Source organism: Pteropus medius, unplaced genomic scaffold (genome assembly GCF_902729225.1).
Source record: "Pteropus medius unplaced genomic scaffold, Ma_sr-lr_union100, whole genome shotgun sequence".
Taxonomy (NCBI): domain Eukaryota; kingdom Metazoa; phylum Chordata; class Mammalia; order Chiroptera; family Pteropodidae; genus Pteropus; species Pteropus medius.
In genome coordinates this window covers 152868-161854 of record NW_024345505.1, presented here as the reverse complement: position 1 = coordinate 161854, position 8987 = coordinate 152868, and positions in this window count along the sequence as shown.

Genomic DNA, 8987 nt, shown 5'->3' with positions numbered 1-8987 from the left:
CAAGCCCATGCACCCTCTTGATGTCTCTTTTAAACTTTGAACTGGCAACTGCCTCTTTTAAATCTTATGCCAGTGGGGATCCCATTTTATAAAATGTCTGTGCACTGTGTTCTCTCATTCTCTCTCTCTCTCTCTCTCTCTCTCTCCTCTCTCTTTCTTCCTTTTCTCTCCCCTTTTCACCACTTCAGACTCTTTCCCAGAGAGCCATCCTCCCAGCCCTTGCCTCAGGATTCCCCCACCTGTGTGAGTAATACATCTTTCTTTAATTGTACTAAATAATTACTGTCATGATTTTCAGTACTTGATCCTAATCTCTGAAAGCAGAGAAATGTCATAGTGGAGTTGCTATAACAAAGGTTTATTTACCTTCCACAACAGCCAAAATAATCCAGATAGCTTATCCTTCCTCCAACTGGTCTGAGTCTGACTAAGTAAACAGGTACACATGCTAAGCTTAATCCTTCCAGAGGCTTCTGTTCCCACTTGTTGTCTCCAGGCTCCTTTTTACACCATTCAATATGGCAAATCCAAAGAGGAAGACCACCATAATTCCATGCCCACACCCATTCAAGCAATGTGGGCAGAGGATGAAGAAGAGGACATAGGAACTTTGAGAAAAAAATGTTATAATCTGAAAATTCTGTCTTTTTCAGAAAAGAAAACCAAATTGGGGAGAGGAGAATTTTGTCCTTTTGGAGAGAAAAGTCAGAAACAGGGAAAGACTTTTGCTGTGATATAAGCAAATTCATCCATTAATTCAACACATACTTACTGAATATGTTCCAGGGGTTGTACTAGATGTTGAAGATATAAAGTTGAATAACGGAGCACAGTCCCTGTTCTCAGGGAGTTTATAGTTTGATGGAGGAGGCAGAGAAGTAATCAGGCTTACAATGCATGTAAAGAGTGTTATGAGGATATTCCAGGATGAAAGGAGACATTCTAGATGGGTAATTACCTGAATACAAGAGATTCCATCAGGCTTCACAAAGAAGTGACTTGTATGGTAGGCATTTAAAAATGAAAAGGAATGGGACAGTTTAAGAGTATTCTAAATATCATATTTCATAATTCAAAAGAGAGGAGCATTTGTGATGTCAGAAAGACATGTGAAAATATGGTCCATTCAAAGGTCAGCGAGTGATTGTATTTAGTTGAAGTATCAGACGTACATAGAAAAGAAGCCAAAGAGAATGTCAGGAGTCAACTAATGAAGGGCCTTGGGCAATATGCTAAGGGGTCTGGATTTTATTCTTGGATCACTGGGAGCCTTTGAAAAATTTAAAACAGGACTGATAGAATCAGATTTATATTTGAAATATATTACTTTGTCAGCAATGTTGAGGGCAATTTAAACCGGAGAAGAGAGAAGCCAGTTAAGAAAATTTAGTAGTAATCCACAGACTTTTTAAAAAATGTAACACTAGCTAGACTTAAGGCACTGACAATAGGAATAGAGAGGAGGGAACAAACCCAAGTGCTAATTAAGAGGTAAGAATTGACAGCTGAGTTGATAAAGGAGAATAACAAGAAGCTATCAAAAATGACTCTCAAATTTCTGACTTGGACCATGTGGCTGGTATTGCTGTTTGTTAAAACAGAAAATATTGGAATGACATCAGAAGCATGGCAGAGTGAGAGATGTCCCCAGATCTCTCTCCTTGAAACAATAATAAGCTGAACATCTAAAGTTCAACGAAAAATACCCAACCTGCACACCAGCACAGCTGAGTGTAGGATCTGTGCATAACAGCTACCACAGGTCAGAACCATGGGAGTCAGGCAGTAGACTGGAAGAAACAAAGAAAGCGCCTCTAGCAGCTGGAGCTCCCTGTAGGAGGAGAAGGAAGGGAGAGGGTGTGGCGGGTTCCCTGAATAACCCTGCTTGAGAGAGCTGTGAGCTCCATGCAGCAGCAGGGCCCAAGGAATCAGGACAGAAAGCAGAGAAGTGGGGATGGCAGAGAAGCAATAGTTGATTATTACCAGCTGCAGTTGCAAAACAGGAGGCTGAGATGCCTCCATCCCCCAACCCAAAGGGGCCCTCTCCCCATATCCTCCAAGGCCAAAAACTGCAGAGCCCCAGGGAAATCTCAGCAAATCCTACTGAAACTGTTGCTAACATTGACAAGGACTGAGACTGAGGGTAGCGAGCATGATTGGATATCTATTTTTAAAAAAGGCATTATTAACACTTTATATAAAGCAGGGATCCAAGAGGCTTAGAGACCACCTACTAGAAACCAAAATAAAAGCACCTTCTTTGCAACAAGCTAAAGAGAGACCTTTATGTAATAAATCTTCTTTCTGGAAAAAAAAGCAAAATACACTTCCATTAATGCCCAAGAGGTGAAATAGTCCATTAAACACCATGAACAATCAAGATGACAAGGCAGCTCAGAAAGAAAGAAAAATCTCCAGAAAGTAAGCTTAAAGACATAGAAATATGTGCCTTAAATGACAGAGAATTCAGGATGATACTTCTGAAAAATCTCAATGAGATCCAAAATCATTCATATCAACAATTTCAGGAATTTAAAAAAAACAAACAACTAGATGAGCAGGATGAGTTCTTTAGCAAGGAGATTGAAACCCTCAAAAAGAACCAAATAAAACTTCTGAAGATGAAGAACACACTGAAAGAGGTGAAAAATAAAATACCAAGCTTGGGAAATAGAGTCAACCAAATGGAGGAAAAGATCAGTAATATCGAAGACAGAAACCTAGAACTAAATCAGAAGGAAGAAGAGAGAAACTGAAGAATGAAAAATAATGAAAGAGAAATACAAGAACTAGCTGATACCATCAGGAGAGGAAACAAGAATAATGGGTATTCTTGAAGGGGAGGAAAAGGAAAAGGGATTAGAAAGCTTTTTCAGACAAATAGTTGAGGAGAATTTCCCAAATCTAAGGAATGAGATGGAGCTTGGAATTCAAGAAGTCAACAGAACATCCAATTATCTCAACCCAAAAAAGCCTTCACGAAGACACATTATATTAACATTATTGAAAATCAATGACAAAGAAAGAATTCTCAGGGCAGCCAGGGAAAAAAAGATGGTAACCTATAAAGGAAAACTCATTAGATTATCGTCGGAGTTCTCAGCACAAATCTTACAAGCCAGAAAGGAGTGAAATCAAATATTCAAACAATTAAATGAAAGGAACTACCAGCCAAGAATAATGTATCCAGCTAAGCTCTCCTTTAGATATGAAGGAGAAATAAAGACCTATCCAGACATAGAACAATTGAGGGAATTCTCCACTGCAAGGCCTGCATTACATGAAATACTAAAAGGCATTAGCTCACCTAAAACAAAATGACAAAAAAAAAAACATAACTATGAGTAAGGCAAGGGAAATAAAAGCAAAAATAAATGAATGGGACTACATCAAACTGAAAAGCTTCTGCACAGCAAAAGAAACCTTCAACAAGATAAAGACACAACCATTCAAATGGGAAAATATATTTGCAAGCAACGCTTCCAATAAGGGCCTAATATCCAAAATCTACAAAGAACTAATACAACTCAATAACAACAAAAAAAAATCCAATTAAATAATGGGCAGAGGACCTAAACAGACACTTCCCCCAGGAAAGACATACAAATGATCAACAAACATATGAAAAGATGCTCAACATAGCTAGCTATTAGAGAAATGCAAATCAACACCACAACAGCTGTTAGAATAGCTGTTCTCAACAGGACAAGTAATAACAAGTGTTGGAGAAGATGTGGGGAAAAAGGAATCCTCATATACTGGTCGTGGGACTGCAAATTGGTACAGCCATTATGAATAACAGCATGGAGTTTCCTCAAAAAAACAAGAATTGATCTACCATAAGATTTAACAATTCCTCTACTGGGTATTTACCTCAAAGTCTTGAAAACATATATCTGAAAACATATATGCACACCGATGTTCATAGCAGCATTATTCATAGTGGCCAGGACATGGAAGCAACCGAAGTGTCCTATGATAGATGATTGGCTAAAGAAGCTGTGGTACATATATACAATGGAATACTACTCAGCCATAAGAAGAGATGAAATACTGCCATTTGCAACAACATGGACAGACCTTGAGATAATCATGCCAAGCAGAAATAAGCCAGGCAGAAAATGTTGAAAACCACATATCACTTATATGTAGGATATAAACCTAAAAGCAACAAACAAACATGACAAACAGAGATTCATGGACATGGACAATAGACTAGTGGGTACCAGAGAGTAGGCAGGAGAGGGGAGGTAGATGAGATAAAAAGGAATATGTGGTGACAGAAATTTAACTATGAGTGAACATACAATGCAAAATATATATGACTTACTGTTTAATTGTACACTTGAAACTTACTGGATTTTGTTAATCAATGTCACTATAATATAAACAAACAAATAAATAAAATTTTAAAGATAAATAAAATAAAATTTATACATAAAAAATAAGCTTTGTCTATAGATAAGTGAGTGAATTTTGTTCTGGGAAGAGAAAACCACTTATTCAGTGGAAAAACTGTTTTCGTTTTCATTTAAACATTTATTTCAATATTCCTGATCTCTAAATGTGATGTGTTTTGGATTCCCCTTTGAACAAGTTATAACATCTTCCCAATTTCTTCATTGTGAGTAAAATAAAACTTTTAAGACATATTTTTCTACAAGTGTATGAGAATCATGATTTTACTTTCTGGAAAATAACCCTTTAACAATAGCAGGGATGAACTCAATGAAAAATATGTATGAACTATAATGGAGAGAAATATAAATCTGTATGGATTTCATAAGTGGAAGTATGAATAAAGTCATCAACAAGCTTTCTTGGTAAGAAGACTCAAATGTTAATTTGCCCCTAACTAAATCTGTAAAGTCAATGCAATTTCAATATATTTTCCTGTTTGAAAATTTCTAGATTGCAAAATTTTTTCTGATTTGAAAAAAAAATTAGAAAAAATCTAAATCTCATTTGGAACACTATCAAAAGGAAGCAAAAACTTCTGAAAATGTATAAAGAAGAAATTAATTAACAGATTTGGTAAACAGATTATAAAGTAAGAAATATGTGAGATTTAGAATACGATAAAAATGGAAAATAAAGTGAGAAAATATCTAAAAGCAAGAAACATCTTGAAATCATGCTGCATCTAATTTGAATAAAGACAAATTCCTGTCATGTAATATTTGGGTAAAAAATACAAATTTTAGATCACAGGTATAACAAAATAGGAAAAAAAAAAAGGAAAAGGATAACCTTACAGGCTCACTTTGTGATTTAACACCTGTAGACTGCCAGTAAAAAGAGGCACCTCAGTTTATCATAACCTTTGTTTTATAAATTCACAGGACAAAAAAAATCTTTGGATCTGTTGACTAGCTTATCCCTAATGGTGGAGAATGTTGTTGACAGTAGGACACATGATGATGACAGCAGGACACATGATGATGACAGCTTCAAAAGTGAGGTCGTAATAGGGCCGAATAGTTTCAGCAAAGAAATAGAAGATATAAATAAAAACCAAATGGTAATTTCAGACCTGAATAATATAGTAACTGAAATGGAAATCTCAATGAACAGGTTCAACAGCAGAATCGAGAGGGCAGAGCATCATTCTACAGGTAAATAGAATAACTGTCCTAGCAGGCTCCAAGCAGCACACTGACATTCTTTTTCTTGGTCAGACACTTTAACTCCTTCTTAGGAGGAGCAAAATCATTACTCAAGGCATTGTGACAACAACTTTGTCTTGAGAAAAGAGGTCTGCGTGTCAGAGAATGAGGTAGGGTGATTACATAAGGATTGTATTTAAGTTAGGTTCAGAAATAGATGTGAATGGTGATTGATTTAGGAGCAACGAAAAAAATCTCAGATAAACTTGCAACTGTCCAGGTCACCTCTGATTGTATGGCAGGCTTAGAATAACATCAGCCAATTAGCAAGAAAATCAGAGAACAAATTGATGGCCTTGCAATCAATTTGCAATCAATTTTCAGTTGATGCAATTGCATTGAGGTAAGGAAGTATCTGGAGCATTTTTTGGGGGGATGAATGAAAAAGGGGAAGGGATCAAAAAATACAAATTGGTAGTTATAAAGTAGTTATGGGGGTGTAAAGTATAGCATAAGGACTATAGCCAATAATATTGTAATAACTGTATGGTATATTATTACAATATTATTGTAATATTATTACAATAATATTGTAATAACTGTATGATAATGTATGGTATCAGATAGGTACTAGATTTATTGGGATGATGACTTCATAAGTTATATAAATGTCTAATCACTATGTTGCACACCTGAAACTAACATAATGTTGTATTTTAACTGTAATTGAAAAATAAATTTAAAAAAATAATCAAAGCATGTCATACCTCTGATTCTTCAAAGTGTCTCCTAGTTAGAAATTTCCTTCCAAGAATGCTAGAATATTTAATACTTGAACATTTATAAACATGATTTATAATAATAAACTAAAAGATAAACATTTCCATTTCAAACCTGATAAAAGTACGTATGTTAATGTTTTATATTTATTATATTATCTGAGATGCTTAGAAAAACAAAAATGTTCTCTTGAAAAGATAGACCTAAAAAAGTCCAATATCATGTTTACTGAAGAAATGCTAATGTCATCACTGTTAGAGTCAAAGTGACATGAAAATTTTACATCCACATTATTATTTGAAAGTATATAAGATATTAGGTAGTTGATGTTTAAAGAGATTTGACTACTGAAAAGACAAAAAATGCTCCAGATACTTCCTTACCTCAATGCAATTGCATCAACTGAAAATATTTAGCCTCTTTTTCAGTAAAAGTATGTCCCAAATATTGTATGCAACATACTAATATTAAAAAACTTATTCATTGTTTATCTGAAGTTCAAATTTCACTGGGTATGCTGTACTTTATTTGCTAAATCTGACAAACCTAATTATATGATAACATAAAATGAAAGTTCCCATGAAAAACTGTATTTTCCTAAAATAAAGCAGTAAGCAGATTAACATCGTTTTACATATTGAAAATCTCTTTACTACATGGCTAAGTAGAAGTCAGCTGAAATTTCATGTTCACCTTTGACTTAATCTATTGACATCTCATTTATGATGTACCTCTGGAAATTCCACTGTACATTCATGGAAGAATGAGGGTGAAAAAACAACAATATTGTTATGAAAATAGTTTTAACCTTACAAAACCCCTGAAAGGCATACCTATAAAAATAACTACCAAAAATAATCTTTTAGTAAAGCAGTAAAATAGAACATTATTGGACACAATTCATTATTTTTTTCCGAACAAATTTCACTACAGATATATTAAGCTGAAGATGATAATATTTAGCTCATAATAAGAATGATTATGAGAATGCCATGTCTAAAAAATAAAAATAGATTAAACTTTACTGGGCTACAGTTCCTATTATAAAAAATACACTTCATAAGATATATAAATGTCTAATCACTATGTTATATACCTGAAACTAATATAACATTGTATGTCAACTATAATTAAAAAATAAATATTTTTAAAATAGGTGGATTTGAAAAAGACTTTGGTGTTTGCTATACTTGATGATGGCCTTGGTGCCCTCAGACTCAGTGTGATCAGCCACCTTTATGGGTAGCAGTAGGTGCAAGGCTGTTTGGACTTACCTGGGGGTGATATTTGAGTTTCTGCAATAGGCCAGGTAGGAGGTCTTATCTCTGAGATGCACTTGAAGATGTAATCAGGGAAAGAATTTGTGATGTTCATGGCCTTTGATGAAATGCCCATGTCAGAGTGAAACTGCTTCTGAACCTATAGACATAGGTGAAGTAACTCCATGGCAGTGTTTCTTTCACTTTTTTCCTGCTTTTTAGGGTTTTAGAGGCAACTTTCTTAGAACATTTCTTGCTAAACATAGAAAAGTTAGTAGAAACTTCAGACATGATGGAAACACCTTGGAAAAAAAGAGAATGACTGTTGGTGACAGAGTGAGACTCATATATATGCCTCACATTCAAATGAGGTCTTGGGTAAACTCGATGTCTGGTTGGATAAAATGCTATTCAGGAAAGCCTGTCAATAAACCACATCGTCTTAGTGACTGGATAATCCTCCTACTTAGAATGACACAACTAGAAGGCAAGAAACCTAGGAACTTCCCATGGCCTCCATCATCAGCACTTTTTAAAGATGTCCTCATAGCACCAATATTGTAGAGATATCAGCTTCAGCCCCTTGAAAAATTCTAACCTTCATAACCCAAGCCCATAATGCCAGAGGAATGATGGTGGCTACATTTGAGCCATTTGTCCTTTAATTCAGAATGCACTGTTGTCCTAGGCCACCTTGGCTTGAGGAAGGACTTTGACTTGAGGAAGCATAATGCTTCTAGAAAACAAGGGACCTGGCTGACCAGCCACGGCCTCTAGTTCTTATCTAAGTGCCTATAGTTGACAATACTGTATTGCAGCGGTTCCCAACCTTTTCGGCACCAGGTGTATTGTATATTTAAAAATTTGCTGAGAGAGTAGATCTTACGTTAAGTGCTTTTACCACAAAAGACATTTTAAAAATAATAAATAAAGGGGAAGGGAGGAAACTTTTGGAGGTGATGAATGTTTGTGGCTGTGATTGTGGTGATAGTTTTACAGGTGTATATGTATCTCCAAATTTGTAAAGTTGTATACATTAACTATGTACACCTTTTTGTATGTTGATCATACCTCAGTAAAATGGTATGAAAAGTAAATTTCAAAAGACGTCACCGGATTGGCAAAAGGAGAAATAGCAAAATCCAGTCTCCAAACATATAACACAAAAATAAATGAAAATGTTTATTAAAATGCAATACATCCTTAAACATTTTCCAAATTTAATTGTTTGATGTTACTTGGATCTCAGAAAAATTCCTTCAAATTGTGAAATTGGTGAACAAACATGAGAGCTGTTGGCAGAAAAAAAAATGCATTACACCTCTAACTAACCTCCTTAGGG